A 16,531-nucleotide genomic window follows, 5' to 3' on the forward strand; every position below is an offset into this window, starting at 1 on the left:
CTGCTCGGCCCGTACCCAGCATGGTCTCCGCATGCCGAAGGCCACCAGCAAATGGCGATGTTAATCCTGTGCTTCCCCAGAACACAAACCTTGGAGCCATCACCAACCTCCGTTTCTCTGCATCCTGCCTCCAATCTCCAAGAAAATCCTGCTGCTCCCGCCTTGGAAACACATCCCGAACACAGCCACCGCTCACTGCCTTCTCTCGCCTGGACTTGGGCGGTCACCCAGCTGGACTCAGTCTTCCCACCCACGGGCCCCTTCATTTTAGTCTCAGTCTAGCAACCACAACAATCCTTCTGAAGTGTCAGTCAGATGAGGCCTCTGCTGCTCAGAGCCCTGCTCAACTCAGAGGAAAAGCCCAAGTCCTTTCAGTGGAGACAGGATCTGTGCCGCTGACCCTTCTGACCCCACCCCTGACCGCTCTCCCCTCCCTCCTCCTTCACTTGATCTTAGCCGAAAGGCCGAGAAGCGGTCCCCCCTCTCCTCTGCAGCCGTTCCAGCCTTCCTGCTGTCTCGGAACTTCTCTTACCCCGTCAGCTGAAGATACTGCCCAGCTTCGTCTGCCGAGGGTACGTGATGTCGACCGCAGTGCTGGTCTAACAAAAACCATCATCGTCTGCCCAGCCTCGGTCTTGTTACCGAGGAGAAAGATTCACGCTTTATGAGCCTGATGGGATGTTCGTGGCATTAAGAAGAAAATGAGTGAAAGGCTGAGTCTTAGGCTTGCCCTTCCTGGCAAGTACGTTTCTCCACATGCCTGTTTGGGAAGACCACCAGAACCACTGGCTTTCAGCTGTCAGGGCCAACATTAAGCTCTTGCTGCCGACCTCAGGACCCTCCTGACTTGCCAGCCCTGAGTCAGTCTAGTCTATAGGACCTTGGCCTCCTTTGCATCCACAACCCCAAAGGCACGACCCATGAGAGAAATCACTGATAAGCTGGACTTGACTAAGATGAAAAACCCCTCCTCTGTGAAAGACAATGTCAGGAGAATGAGAAAACAAGCACAGAGTGGGAGGAAATATTTGCAGAAAACATCTAATAAAGGACTGTTACTCAAAATATACAAAGAACTCTTAAAACTCAACGATAAGAGAGCAAAACTACCCGATTAAAAAATAGGCCAAAGACCTTAACAGACGCCTCACCAAAGGAGATTCACGGACGGCAAGTGAGAATATGGAAAGATGCTCCACATCATTCATCCTCAAGGAAATGCACCTTAAAACAACGAGATACCCCTGCACACTTACTAGAATGATCCAAATCCAGAGCTCTGCCAACATCCCATACTGACGAGGCTGGGGAGCGGCTGGAACGCTTGCTCACCACAAGCAGGAATGCAGAATGTGCAGCCACTCTGGAAGACAGTTTGGTGATTTCTTACAAAACTAACCCTACTGTTACCATATGATCCAGCAGTCATGCTCCTCGGCATTTTCCCAAAGGAGCTGAAAACGTAGGTCCACACAAAAACCTGCACACCGATGTTTATAATAGCTTTATTCAAAACTGCCAAAACTTGGGAGCAACCCAGGTGTCCTTTAGTAGGTAAGTGGATTAAAAAACCCGTGGCCCATCCAGATACTGGGATATTTTCAGTGCTAAAAGGAGATGAGCTACAAGCCATGAATAGACATGGAGGAACTTCAGCTGCATTATTTCTAGGTGAAAGAAGCCAATCTGAAAAGACCACATGCTGGGTGATTCCATCTCTATGGCGTTCTGGAAAAAGTACAGCAGCATACACAGTAAAAGGACCAGTGTTTGCCAGGGTTTATGGGAACCGATGTAGGTGGAACACAAGATTTTCAGAGGAGTGACAATATTCTGCAGGATATCATAATGATGGATCCATGTCCACAGATCCTTCTACAATTGTCCAGACCCGTAGAATGTGCAGCACCCAAGAGTGAACTCTAATGTCAGCTGTGGGCTCTGGGTGATGATAGTGTGTCGTGTGGGTTCAACAACATGAGGGCAAATACACCCTCTGGTGGGGGGTGTTGATGGGGTGACGTGCATGTGTTGGGGGCAAGAGTATAGGGGAAAATCTCTGTCCCTTCCCAATTTGGCTGTGACCCTAACACTGCTCTAAAAAAGTAAGGTCCTAATAAGAAACTTTTCCCACACAAATGCACAGGCTTGCTCCCCTTCAAGGCCTGAGGTGCCCGGGAATAAGCCGAGGGCCCCTGAGAACCCAGCCAGCCCTCCATTTCTGACTTGTGTTCTAAACCCAAGGTCAAAGAGCACTCCTTCGAGAGTCCCAGCTCCCCATCCCTGGGCAGTGTCTAGGGGTGACCCTTTCCCCCAGGGGAGCACTGTGGGTGGCCAGCGTGACCAGATCTTAGGCTCAGCCATGCAGGGGGCGGGGGGCGTTGCAGATGGACACAGCCCTCCTGGCCTCCTGCTGAGGCCAGCCAACTCTCTCTGCCAGAGTCCCCCAACCCCTAGCAAGCTGGATGCTCCCATGTCCTGCTGGGCCAGACCGGGCAGCGGACATCTTGTCCCGTGGCTGTGGAGGGAGCCCGCGGTGAGCCTGGCGGCCCGCACGGATGGTCCAGTTACCAGGTGCCAACACGGAGCACTTCATCTCTGTTTGCAGGCTGGTGGTGATAAGAATAAGCAAACATCCTGCGGACCACGCAGGCTGGAGGGTTGTGGCTCCAGGGGACAAAGGTGCCCCAGGGACCCTTCCCGTTCAGAAGCCAGGCCCGAGCCTGGAGAAGTGTGGGTCAGGGGCGGGAGGGGATGTGGCTGCCACGAGGCCTCGCTCCGCAGTCTCCTCACACGCTGCCCGCCTGCCTGGGAGGCCCGAGCCTGGCCAGGCCTGCGTGGGGTTTGTGCAGCCTGCCCAGGGGGCCGACAGCCAGGCAGGGGCTGGCCTGTGGGCGTCTGGCCCAGCTGGACGTCGGCTGCCTTCCTCCTGCCGGCCCTGGCACGCAGCCCACAGCTGGCGCGACGCTGAGACCTTTCCCCCACTTCCAGCTCGGGCCTCCAGATGATTCCAGGCCCCTAAAGTTTACAGAAGTCACATGTCGCTGGCGAGGGCTTCCCAGGCCATTCCCTGCCTCCCCTCTGCTTGCTTGGGCCTGAAGGCCACACAAGCAAGCAGGGAAGGGAACTCTGGCCCCTGAGGACGTCCGCCGCAGGCCTGCAGGGCTGAGACGGGCTGGAGCAGGCAAGGGGCCACCCTCTGGGCTCTAAGGCCCCCAGCACAGCTCCCCATCAGCACAGCGATCTGGCACCTTCCCAGCTCCTGAGTGTCGCTGGTGGGCATTAGTTCTGAGGGCGGGCCTCACTGACCCACTTCCTCTCGGCTGCCTACACGGTGGGCCAGTCCTCATGGGACCCTCCCTGTGTCCCCAGCCTCTGTTGTCTGCTTCTAATTCCCTGGACCTTGAGCACCACAGGCCCGGCTGTTGGTGCTCCCGGCTGTGTCACTGTCCCACGGGGTTCCCCGATCCCTCACACCCCAGACACCATCCTCCAGACACAGAGTGACAACACAGGCGACCTCCCCAAAGAGCTACAGTGGGGGACAGCAGGGCCCAGAGAGGAATGCAGGTCTTCCCGCTCCAGAACCCAAGGCCCAGGTGGAGAAACTGAGGCACCGAGGTAAGCGGGGGCCCAACTGAGCCCTCGTGACCCCCAGCCCCAACCCCAGGCCCTGCCTGGACCCTGGAGCAAAGAGCTGAGGGGCTGGGGGTGCGGGCATGCATGGGGCAGGGGCTCCCAGCTTCCTCACAGCTGCCTGAGGGGCAGGAACAGCCTCTTCCCCAGAGGGCACGGGCCCAGGTCCCGACCCTGCCTCTATCATCTAGCAGCTCCCTGGTCAGAGAGGGAATGTAAAGGAGGCCACCGTGGCTACCCCTCCCCGCCCAGCCTCTCAGGGAACCCTATCTTGATAGAAGCCTGCAGATGCTCCCCCCAGCCCCCACTCCCTCAAAGTGCCTCTAGCCTGCTGTCTTGTCAGGCCTGACAACAGAACTGTCCCAGCTGCTTGGGAATTGCAGGACGGGGGCACCCGGAGTCAAGCCAGTGCTCTGGGTGAGTAGTGGGACTTAGCAAACCAGGAGGTGGGGCCCCCAGGTCGGCCACAGAGCCCTGGGGCCTCCTTCCAGCTCTCCTGTGTCTGCGCCCCTCCCTGGCCAGGCTCCTTCAGCAACCCGTGCTGGCAAGCGCTGGTCCACCTGCACCTGCCCAGCTCCCAGGTGGGCTGCTCCCTGCCTTCCTGTCCCCACGGGGACAGCTCCTGGGGGCTCCCAGGCTGTGTGTGTGTGTGGGGGGGGGGGGGTGACGGCAGCCCTTAGCTAGAGCTTGAAAGGACGTCATACTGGTGAGGAGGGCCCAGAGCTTGGGGGCCTGGGACAGGTGAAAAGGGGAATCTAATTGTATTTCTTGAAACATCCTGGGAGCCGGATGCTGCCCTGTGATGGGTGGTCACCATGCCTTTCCTGAGCTGCCGTTTTTGCAGTTTGAGAACAGAGTAGTGATAAAACCCAGCTCCTGGGCTCGTGTGAGGACGAAGATGGTGCATATAAGGTGCTGAGCCCTGTGTGAGCGCTCGGGGTGAGCTAGGACTGCAATTATATTAGAACTTCCCGGCACAGACTGTCTGCCCTCTGCCTTCTCTTAACAAGTAGCAGTTCCGAAAATACAAACAGACAAAACAAAAAAACAAGATTTCCTGGGTGGCTCAGTTGGCTAAGCGTCCGACTCTCGATCTCAGTTCAGGGTCCTGAGTTCAAGCCCCGCACTGGGCTCTGCACCAGACGTGGAGCCTACCTCAAACAAACAAACAACAAAACAGCCGCTCTCCCCCTCCCCTCCCATCCGTCCCCTTCACTTCCTTCCGTAACAATTTGGCTCAAAGCCCATAGGTGAGTGCAAGGTAGGGGTGTGTGTCTGGTTGGGGGACACAGTGGTGAGAGCGGGTGCGGGCACACAGCGGGGTAAGGAGGGCGTCGCCCAGCCTGAAAGGGGCGAGCAGGAGCTCCGTGGGAGGGCAGGGAGACGGCCTGGCACAGGGTCAGAGACTGAGCAGTGAGGCAGGACAGCGTGGCACGGTGCCAGGTCCCAGCAGAGGAGGAGGACGTGGGGGTGCTGCCCAGTGTGGGTGCAGCTCCCGAGCAGGGTGAGGGCAGCATCCGGGTGGAGGGCACAGATGGGGATCCCCATGGTGGGGGGCTGGCGTGAGCTGTCAGAGCCCAGACGGGGCGGGGGGCACTGGCCCCGGGGCGGCTGAGAGGAGGCCCATGTGGAAGGCTGGTTCCCGGTTCCCTGGGAGGGGCTGGCCTGATGAGTGACCACATAACAGAAGCCGCTCTCCCCGCCGCCCCCCCGCATCAGAGAAGAGTTACAAACGTGTAAAAGGAGCAAACTGGAGCGGACACACTGTTCGTTGGAACTGGAGAAGGTCCCTCTGGGAACCCAAAGTTTTCAATATTTCTTTATTTCAATATTTACAGATAGAGAAACAAATGCCCCTGTGCGTGCATGTGTGTGTGCATGCATGTGTGCATGTTCATATTTGTGTGTGTGAGTGCAGGCTGACGTGTGTGTGTGTGTGTACGTGAGGGTAGACAGACGTGCATGCATATGCGTGTGCATGCATGTGTGTGTGAGTGCAGGCAGACATGCATGTGTGTGCATGAGCATGCGTATGTGTGTGCATGAGTGCAGGCAGACACGCATTGTGCATGCATGTGTGTGTGTGAGTGCAGGCAGACGTGCATGTGTGTGCGTGAGCGTGTGTGTACGTGAGTGTAGGCAGACATGCACTGTGCGTGCATGCGCATGTGTACGTGAATGCAGGCAGACGTGCATGTGTGTGAGCCTGTGTGTGTGTGCAGGAGTATAGGCAGACATGCATTGTGCATGCATGTGTGAACGTGTGTGTACGTGAGTGCAGGCAGACGTGCATGTGTGTGCATGAGCGTGTGTGTGTGTGAGTGTAGGCAGACGTGCATTGTGCATGCATGCGTGCATGTGTGTGTGTACGTGAGTGCAGGCAGATGTGCATGTGTGTGCATGTGTGTGTACGTGAGTGCAGGCATATGTGCATGTATGTGCATGAGCATGCGTGTGTGTGTGCATGAGTGCAGGCAGACGTGCATTGTGCGTGCGTGTGCACATGAGTGCAGGCAGACGTGCATTGTGCGTGCGTGTGTGTGTGTGTGCATGAGTGCAGGCAGATGTGCATTGTGTGTGCGTGCGTGCATGTGTGTGTGTGTACGTGAGTGCAGGCAGACGTGCATGTGTGTGGTGAGTATGCATGTGTGTGTACGTGAGTGTAGGCAGACATGCATTGTGCGTGCATGCACGTCTGTACGTGAGTGCAGGCAGACGTGCATGTGTGTGCATATGTGTGTGTGCATGAGTGCAGGCAGATGTGCATGTGTGTGCGTGTGTGTGTGCATGAGTGCAGGCAGACGTGCATTGTGCGTGCATGTGTGTGTGCATGAGTGCAGGCAGACGTGCATGTGTGTGCGTGAGCATGCATGTGTGTGTGTGTGCATGAGTGCAGCAGGCAAACATGCATGCGTGTGTTGGTGCTCTCCCAGGGCCACTGAGAGGGCCTGGGAGCTGTGACGCCCTAATCACAGTGGGCACACCAGGGACCCAAACCTGGGCTTGTCGGTGTCATTCCCACCAAAAGGAGCCAGGGCTCCGGGAGAAGTGGCCGATCCCAGGGACAGGGTGGGGGCGAGCACACAAGCAGAGCCCAGAGCACCTCGTCGAGCAGAGAGCAAGAACACGCTCCAAGGATGGGGACGCGGCAAAAGGACCCGACTTGAGCTTCAGAATAAGTTAACTGTCACAGAACAAAGCAGAATCCCACAATCCCACAGGGGTGTACACTAACCCATGAATACAGCCACATTCTGATAACGAATCAGGTATTTACACACTTTCAAAGGACCATCCCTCAGAACAGTTCTTAATTACAGAATAAAAGAGAGCACCTTTACGGCGGGGAAGCCTGGCAGGACCCCACCCGAGGCATCAGTAGTAACGAGAGAAATCCATCTTGGCTCTGAGCTAGTAGTGCTCAGAACACAGCACCCCTTAAGAGATGTTCCCACAGACGCCTCCCCGAGTTCTAGCTACTAAGTATAGTCAGGGGAACCCACGTGGAGGCCCAGAGCGGGCTTCTTCCCTCTCGGGAATCCCTCGGAGAATCCTCCGGCCTGATAGTTTCCTAAAATATGGTCTGATGTCTGCTCGGGGCTTCTCTCCCCGGAGTCCTTGTTTCAGCTCACCTGTGTGGTAAAGGCCTGCGAGTGTAGACAAAGCCCAGGGCTCCGGAGAGGGCTTCCCGGGGAGCACCTGTCACGGACACTGGCGGACGCTGGCCTGAGAGCTGCGGTGGGCCTGGGGGTGGGGGGGACCGGAGGGGCAGGGAGGGCAGAGCTGCAGGGAATCGGCCAGGGCCTCGGGAGAACCCCGAGGGGCAGAGGGGGTCAAACAGCTTTGGCTCGTGTGGGTAGAAAACCCAGCCGAAGGCGATCCTGAACCTGGGGGAGCACCTCCAACCCGCAATCTCTGTGCTGGGAAGGGGCCACCCAGGCCTTACGAGGAGGAGGAGCGGCGTGACAGGTGCGTGCGCGTTGTGGGCATCAGCGCACGTGTGTGTGTGTCCGTGTGGCGGCTGGCTCGGCCTGGCCACTGACTGGGGGAAGGGAGGGCCCTAGGGAAGCGGTTGCTGCCTGAGGCTGCCCCGGAATCCCCGGGAAGGTATACACAGTCTGCTTCCTGGGACACTGTCCCTGTTCTGTTTCTGCCCCAGGGAAACCTGCTCTCCAGTGGGGCCATCCGCCTGGAGACAGAGGGCAGCCTCCCGAGGGAAAAGAGGAAGGAAAGAAGCTACCCTTTCCTGGGCTCAAAGCTGCACACTGCCCGGTATGGGGGATTCTGCTGGCTTGCAGGGCTCCTGGTTTCAGGCAACAGAAAACTCGCTAAGGCAGAAAGCTGAGAAACCAGCGGGAGAAAATGGCCAGGAACCATGGCCAAGGACAAGCCCCAGAAACAGGCCCATGGCTGCGCAGGACATGTCCTCCCCCTGGTGGACGCAGGGCTCCCCACCAGGCCTCCTGGGCCCCCTGCTAGGTATCGCTCAGGGTGGAGGCTCGAGGGAGGTCACTGGTAGGGTAGGAAGGATTGGCCCCAGGCTTCTGCAGAAGGAGACAAGCCAGCCCCCCTCCAAGACTTCCTAACCAGGGTTTCCCAGAGATAAGAAGCGGGGGGGCGGGGGGAAAGGGCCACAAGTGCACACGTCCCCAGTGTCTCAGAACTCTCAGCAAGGCCTTCATGGAGGAGGTGACAGCTCGGGAGGGCTTGCAGGAGCCCCCAGGGAAGAGTGGGCCCAGCTTCGATGCAGGGACCAAGAGCAGGCACTTGGGCTGGAGAAAGCCATCTGCCTCCTTCAAGGGACTTCAAGGATCTCCTTCCCCAGGAAGGCGTGGGCACATGCCCAGCCCCTCAGCGCTGGGCTCCCTTCCCATTGCGTCTCCCAGCTGACAAGGGGCACCCTCCCCAGGCCCCAGGTCCTCCCTGGACACCTGCATTACTCATCCAGGAAGCAGCTGTGGTGCAGGCCCGGGCCTGGGACTCTGAATTCCTCACTCCCAGAGGGAGGGTGAAGCTGCTGAGGGGCCTTGACGGGGGAGGTTCTAGACCCGAGGATTCTGGCGACAGGTGGACAAGGGACAGGAGACATGAAGGCAGAAGGCAGAAGGCAGGGGACCACTGAGAAGACGCCCAGGGCGGGGGGCCAGGGGGAGGGTACAGGGAGAGGGAGTTCTGTGTGCGAGCACTGGTGAAGGGGGGGGTACTGACCCAACCTGGCGGCTGTGTAAACGTGGAGGGAAAGGGGAATTCGGCTTTACTTGAACAAACCCTCGCGTCCAGGGAAGGCAGAGTGATTTTCGGCCCACCTCACCTGCTGGCCCTGCGGCCTCACCGGGCACCGCCCTGTCCCAGGACACCTGCTTCCCCAGAGCGGGGTGGGGGTGGGGGGGCTAGGCCGCAGGCTCAGGGCCAGGTGGCCTTCTGCGAAGGGGACTCTGATTTCCTGGAAGCACCAAAACAGCAAACACACAGCATGGCTCTGTGCTTCCGACCCCACCTGGGGCCTGCTCTGGGAGATAAGGCTGCATACACAGTGGCCCGCGGACAGGGCTCCCCTCCAGCTGCGAGAGCAGAGGGAAGGGGGATTGAGCGGGCCATGCACGGTCTGAAGACTGCACAAATCACGTGTGTGTGTGTGTGTGTGTGTGTGTATACGTGCACGTGCACAAGCTACTCTTTTGTTCCACACACGTTCACACCAATGTCCCAGGCCCAGGGCCTGGGGATAGGATGTAGCAGGGACCAAGGTGGTGGGACCTGCCCTCCTGGACCTCTCGGAGATGTGACACTCAGAGGGGAGGCAAACCTGTGATTGCAGGATGAGCAGGGGAGTGTGTGCGTGGTGGGGGGCTGGTCAGCGTTCTGGACAGAGGGGCAAGCGTGGGACATTCCGGGGACCGGCCACGGAGCAGAGGATGTTCGTAGATGCACCAGTGCCCCCCCAGTGCACCCAGAAGCCACCCTTGGAGTTTAAAGAGGACCACGGGGACTCCGGTTCCAGCCATAGGAGTGCATCGGATATCGGACTGAACTTGCCACCGTGAATCACTACACGATGTGGAGCACAGCAGGGCTGTGGTTCCTAGAGGGGGTGCACTTGGGGGCAGCTCCGGCTTCTGCCCGGAGGCAGCCCAGGGACTTTACAGGGCAGCGCCGGGAACTCATTGGCAGTGTTTGCTGATCACTGTGGTGTAAATCTTCCCATCGTGGCTGGTTTCAGGCGGGGAGCCCTGAGCTGGGGATCGAGGATCCGTGTGCAGTCGGCCGGCGCCAGCTGGCTGCAGCGTGCACCGCCCGCAGACACCGGGATGGGCAGCTCAGACAGGTCGGGGAGCTCCGGGCAGGCCGCGTCTACGGGGTAGAAGCATTCCTCCTCGGCGCGCAGAGTTCCGGGCCCAGCCTTACCTACAGGGTGGCTGTCAGGGTGGGAAGCACGCTGGGGTCTCCTCTTCACTTCCCCTCGAGCCCGGCTGCTCAGCGGAGACGGGGTCTGACGGCTGACTGCCAGCTCAGCCCCCAGGGCTTGGCCGGAAGTCCTTCCGCGAGTCCTGAGCCCTGGGGACCGGGTAGCCGGCTCCGGAACCCCGGGCCTCCCCTACACACACCCACACGCGCACACGCGCGCGCCCAGCAGCCGCGGGAAGCCGAAGGGCGAAGGGCCAGAGCGGGAGGGCAGAAGCACGGGCGATAGCAAGGGTGAGGCTGGTGGCCCCCCGGAAGCGATGGTCCCCGAGGCGGAGACTCCGGTGCCCGTCCGTCCCGACCCGTCTTTCCGCAGCTCTCCACGCTCCGTGTGAGGGCCAGGGTCCCGTGTCCGCGCGGCCGGGCTCTAGCCCCCCGTTACTCAACCCTCAGGAGGCTAGAGCTCGCTGGGACGCGACGTTGTCCGCGTGGTCACCGCCAGTAACGTAGGCGGGCCTCATCCCACCCGCGAAGGCCTTGGTGGCACAACTGAGGTTTCCCCGAAGAAGAAATTCCGCCTGCGGGTTGTGGCAACGGTGCTGCCCGAGGGGCTCCAGCCGGCCGCGCCCCCTGCGCATTTCCCAACTGTCCACTCAGAGCCGCAGCCGTACCAGCGAGCTCCTGGCGCGCTCTCTTGCTCTCGCTCCATATTTACACTGCACCGTATGGTTTATGTAAATCTCATGTATACACTTACATAAAAAGATGTAAGGAACTGGCTTCCGCATTACACACCCACATATGAATATATCTCTGTGGATCTCCGTACACACATACACCCTGGCTCTGTTTCTCCCGCGGAAACCTGCCGGATACCCTGGGGATGCCCGGAACCCTTGTGTCAGGAGTGCGGACCCCAGTAGCAGAAGGCCCTAGTTCCAGACCCTCGGCCAAGGCAGGGGCACCTTTTCTGGCCCCGGGGCTGATGTAGGTGGCCACATCCAGGACTGTGTCACAGATGGTGCTGCGGAGAAGCCTTATTTCCATGAACACATTGTGCCCTGCATCCTTTTCTTCCCTCAAGGGAGAGCGTAGGCTTTTGGAACCCAGAGCTGGGGAAAGGCCCGTGAGCACACTCTCTGCGCTGCCCTACGTGGTTCTCCCCCAGGCAAGGGCCCAGAGCTACCACCTTGAATGGGGAGCGAGGAGGTGGAAGGAATGGAGGGAGAAAGAGAGGTGCTGGGAGGAAAATGCAAAGACAGAAAATGCCCCACACTAGCTTGTGGGCTGTGTGCTGCCTAGAGAGAGGGCCTGCGGCCAGGAACTGTGGACAGCCTTGAAGACCTAAGCAGGCAGCCGGTGAGAAGCATGCCCCCGGCCATGCGGCAGCAAGGGGAAGAATTGTGCCCACGACCCGAGAGAGCACAGAAGCAGAGTCTCCCCCAGTCGAGCCTCCAGATAAGAGCACAGCCCAAAATGCCACCTTGAGTGTAGATTACTGAGACCTGAGGCCGAGGACCCAGCTAAGCCACGTCCAGGTTGTTCTTTTAGCGAGCTAACAAATGCGTGTCATTTTCAGCCTTTAAGTTTGTGGTAATTTGTCACACGGTGTATAAATCTAATACACCCTGTTGCCTGCAGAGCAGTCCCAGCCTCCAGCCTCCTATGGTGCCAGCCCAATCCACTCTCCACACCATGGTCAGAAGCATGGGTCTAGAATGCAAACATGATTGTCTGTGCCCCTAGTGGCATCCCATCAGTGCCTGCGCTTGGTTGTCAGAATAAGATGCAAACCCTCAAGCCCAGTCTGTAAGGTCCTCAATAATCTGGTCTTATAAATGGGCCTTTTCACCAGCTCCCACCTATCTGCAGCGTGGGGGTGTGGAGACCAACTCCCCCAAGCTCTCACGCTTCAGTTGTTCGTGATCTTCTCACTTTCCTCTGGCTCTCTGTGCCCCACACCCCAACACACACACACACACACACACACACACACCCTTTCTCTTCTTTTTTCCCCTTCCTCTTTGAAGCTCAGCACAGACATGGCCAGGAGGCGGTGTTCCCACCCAGAATTTCCCCACCTGTCTGTCTCCGGTTCCCCCCTCCTCACCCAGTTCCTCTGGCCCCGCCCCCAACACCTGGTCACCTGTGTGCCCCCCCCCCCCCCCCCCCGTGTGTGTACTCTAGAGGGCAGCAAAATCTTGCTGTCTCAGGCCACCAGCAGGGGTCTGTATGGATAGTATGCCCACTTCCTGGGGGGGGGGCGGGGGTGCATTTAACCCGTTCATGCCCTCTGAATGAGGAGTGCAAGACATACGTGAATGGGGCCATCTTGGGAACAAAGCCGATCTGGATGCCAGGCATCCGGAGCCCAGGCATTTGCTGGAGTCCAGAGACGCTGGTTGAAGCCCACATGGGCTGTTTCATCTGTAGCTATGCTGGCCCTTTGCCCCCATCCTAACAATGTCCTCTGGTAGCCAGAAAGGGAAACTGAGTCTGGGGCAGAGAGGAGCCTGCCCTCCCCCCCATGACAACTCCCCAGTGGCAGCTGAGCAATCAACCTGGGAGTATCCCTCTACAGGGGAAGTGGTGGCCAGGCCCACCCATGTGTGGAGAGGAATTTCCCCAGGGTGGGGAGTTTCCTGCTCCCGGCGTCCCATACAAAGCCCTGAGGGGGACCCTGTGGAACCAGGAGCTCCCAGCACCCCTTCCGACCTGCCTCCACCCAGAAGAAAGCCCTGGGCCTGTGACACCCTCATCCCCTCCCTTCCTTCCCCACCCCGAGCTTTGTGAACAGGAGCTAGGGAGCCGGCGGGGGGCGGGGGGGCTGGTTGGGAACTTGAATGGTCCCCACGCCCTGCACTGAAGCATCTGAGCACAAAGTGTGAGACTGGGTCCAAAAACGCTCCAAGGCCTGGCTGTGGGTGAGTGTGCTCCCCGAGAGCCCCCTGGGACCACCTGGCCGGGCCAGCTCGCCAGCCAGGGGGGTGCAAACTCAGGGACCTCGTTTTCTGCACCCTCTCTCCAGAGGTGCCTCCCCTGCCCGCGGGACTCCAGGCCTGCCCCTCGATGCAGTCCCACAGCTGTCCCCTTCTCCCCTGGGCAGAAAATAAAGAGTCCCACCCACCCAACATCAAAACTGGTCTTGATGTGGGGGGAAAGTTGGGCCCAGGGACACCAAAAAAATAACCTGCTCTGCGGGGGGTGGGGTGGGTCATTGGATGGCTCTAAGTGCCATGTTTTGTGGAACAAAACCTCTAATTCTTAAAACAGCTCAGGTAGGGAAGTATTTTTTTTTTTACATTTTTTAAAAATGTAAAACCAATTAACATATAGTGTATTATTAGTTTCAGAGGTAGTGATCAGTGTGATTCATTCGTTTTCTGTAACACCCAGGGCTCATCACGTGCCATGCCGTCCTCAATGTCCATCCTGGTAAAGGAGCCCAGGGGAAAACGTGTGCCCTGTGTCCTCCAGAAGTGGGAGAGCGAGGAAGGCCCAGGGGGAGGCTGGTGACAAGTTGGTATTTCCTGCTGAGGCCTTATTTCTCTGGGGGTTTAACCCTGTGTGAACCAGTTGAGGTGGCTTCCCAGTGCCAGAGAGGACTGGGGACCTATACATGCTGATGAATATGGCGAGTAAAGACAAAGTGCTTTTACAGACAAAGGGAACTCTGGGGCCCTCTTCCCTGGACCCTTGACCAGCCTTCAGGGCTGAATTCTTGGTAGATGGTTGATGTGGGGCCATGAGCTTCAGAAAGACTGCCCGGCAGGCCCTATACTCACGGGGTTTGTGTAAATGCTGGAAGGGAGGTACCAAGCCAGGACTCGTGGTATGTGGCTCATGGCAGGTGGCTCAGGCAAGTGAGGCCAGAGGAAAAGAGGCCCTGTCTGGGCATGGGGACTGCAGCTCCGGCTAGAATAGTCTGCCCAGTGCCGGCTGGTGGCGCTCTCCTGCTCTGGCAAGACCTGCCCAAGGCTCTGGGGAGCAAGGGCCTCCATGAGCCTCCAGAACCCCAGGATGACCCTGGGGCCTCAGCAGCCAGCCCACCCGTGGCAGGCATCCTCACAGCCCTGATGGACTCCTGCCCAGTGTGGCTCAGGTACACCTCGCGCTGGGGGGCACACCCCTCGTGGGGCGGTCCGTGCACTTACTACATCCTATTACATAGCCCCCTTCACTGCTGGTAGAGAGGGAGAAAACGCTGTCCGTCCGAGAGCCAGCTGCAGGACTATTCTTGGAGGAAAGAGCTGCCTAGGTTTGTGGGTCACCAGTTGTAGAAAGACGGCCCCCAGGCCCTGCCCACTCTGGGGTTACAGAGGGGCAGAGTTAACTGGGTGGGGGTCAGGCAGCCGGGGAGGAGAGACATGGGGGGCACTGCACATGGAGGACAGAGGACTCGGCTTTTTTTTTTTTTTTTTAAATATCTATGTATTTATTTGAGAGAGAAAGTGTGTGTGTACGAGCTGAGGGAGCAGCAGAGGGAGAGAGAATCTTAAGCAGACTCCTCACTGAGCAAGGAGCCCGACTCGGGGCTCGATCCCAGGACCCTGAGATCATGACCTGAGCTGAAATCAAGAGTCGGACGCTTAACGAACTGAGCTGCCCAGGTGCCCCGAGGACTCGGGCTTTTACGACAGGGACGTTCTGCTTTGTGTTAAGTCTTCGCTTGTACCTCTTCCTCCAGCGTGACCTTGAGTCAAAGTGTCCATGCACTTGGCTGTGAAGGATCAGGCTCATCCAAGGGCACTCCAGGCCCAGGAGAGTAGGAGAGGAGGAGGAATCTGCCCGAGCAGGTTCTCAGAGCTGGTCACAAAGGGAGAGATGTGGCCCTGGGGGCCCCTGAGGATCCTGGGAAGGATGCGGGGTTCCAACTGGACAAGGGCTGTGCTGGAGCAGTCGAGGCTTACGTCTTAGGAGCAGGAGGGCTCAGTGGGCTGAGGGACTTGAGGGCTGCTGATGGAGCAAATCACGCATCCGTCCAGTGCCCCTGAGAGTTGAGGTGTCAGCTCTGGCCGGCACAACACATCCCTTTTCCTAGAAACCCAAACTCCTCACTGTGGCTTACCAGAGCCTATGCCCCTAGCGGCCCTGCCTGTCTCCCAGGGACCCTCACACTCAGACCCAGCCAAGCTCCTGCCCCCCACCCCGCCCCGGGCCTCCACGGCCTCCCCTCCAGCCACCTGGCATGCAGGTACCACTCCCTAATCCACAGCTGCACATGTGTGCACACACGCGCACGCTGTCTGGAAAGCCTGCTCCAAGTCATCTCTCACAGCGCGTTATTTTAAAAAATTTTGGAAATAATTTTAGATTTATCGAAGAGTTGCCAAGATAGTACAGAGAGTTCTGGCATACCCTCCACCCAGCTTCCCTTGTGCTATCATCTTACATGACCAGGGTCAGCTCATCACAACTCAGAAATCAACATCAGGACAATACTACAGACTAAACCCACTTTCCTTGGAGTCCGCTAGTTTTCCCACCAACGCCCTTTCACAATTCCTGGGTCCCATCCAGGGGCCACAGCGCAGTTAGCCCTTGTGTCTCCTTAGGCTCCTCCATTCTGGGATGGTTCCTCAGCCTCTCCTTGAATGTCATGACTTTGACCCCTTTGAAGAGTCCTGGCATTTTGCAGTGTCCTTTGATTTGAGTTGTCCAACAGTGCTCACGATTCGACCACGGTTATGGAATTTAGGAAAAATAACACAGAGCTAACGCGCCCTGCTCGCCTCTCCTTGGGGGTCCATAACGTCAACACAACTTGGCACCAGTGAGGGTAGCCCCTGCCTGCCCCCTGTGCTTGGTCACGTCTACAAGCTTGGGATTCTTCTGTATCAGACAACGGTCCCTTCCTTCATGTTTGCTTAATTACAGTGCATTTTGCTTATCTCCTCTTTGAGAGCCTCAGAGCTGAGCAGCTAAAATAGCTCTGCCCGCCATACTTTCCTCTTCTGTTGCACCCATCAGACCTCATCATTATCAGTACTTTCCTTGTGATCCTCCCGATCACAGGACAGGTTTCCAGCTATCATTTATTGAGTACTCGGCATGTAGCAGTCACCTTAGCCAACAATTTATATGAGCATCAACTCATTTAATCCCCATGACATGCCTATAAGTAGATATTTTTACTATCCCCATTTGACAGATGAGGAAACAGGCTCAGAGAGGTTAAGCAACCTGCCCGAGGTCACACAGCTAGTGAGTGAAGTCCACGAGGCCAGGAACTGTGTCACATCCATGTCTCCCCAGCGGCTTCATCAGGAACACGCTGGCTTTGCAACAAGAACAGCAAAACCCCAGGCTGGTCTCGTGATAACTGCCTCAGTCAAGGACCTCCTGCCTTCCTGCTCAGAGCCTCCTAGGGGTCAGCCGCACCAGCAGAGGTGTCACCTGAGTCCCCACTTGGCAGGAGGCAGAGGAAAAGGCAGCGAAGCCTCTCCCCAACTCGGAGCACTGAGCACCTGCTCCTCCCAGCTCTGCTGATGCC

Source organism: Eumetopias jubatus, unplaced genomic scaffold, assembly GCF_037043125.1.
Source record: "Eumetopias jubatus isolate StellerSeaLion01/CBP00866 unplaced genomic scaffold, mEumJub1_p1.0 scaffold_9, whole genome shotgun sequence".
Taxonomy (NCBI): Eukaryota; Metazoa; Chordata; class Mammalia; order Carnivora; family Otariidae; genus Eumetopias; species Eumetopias jubatus.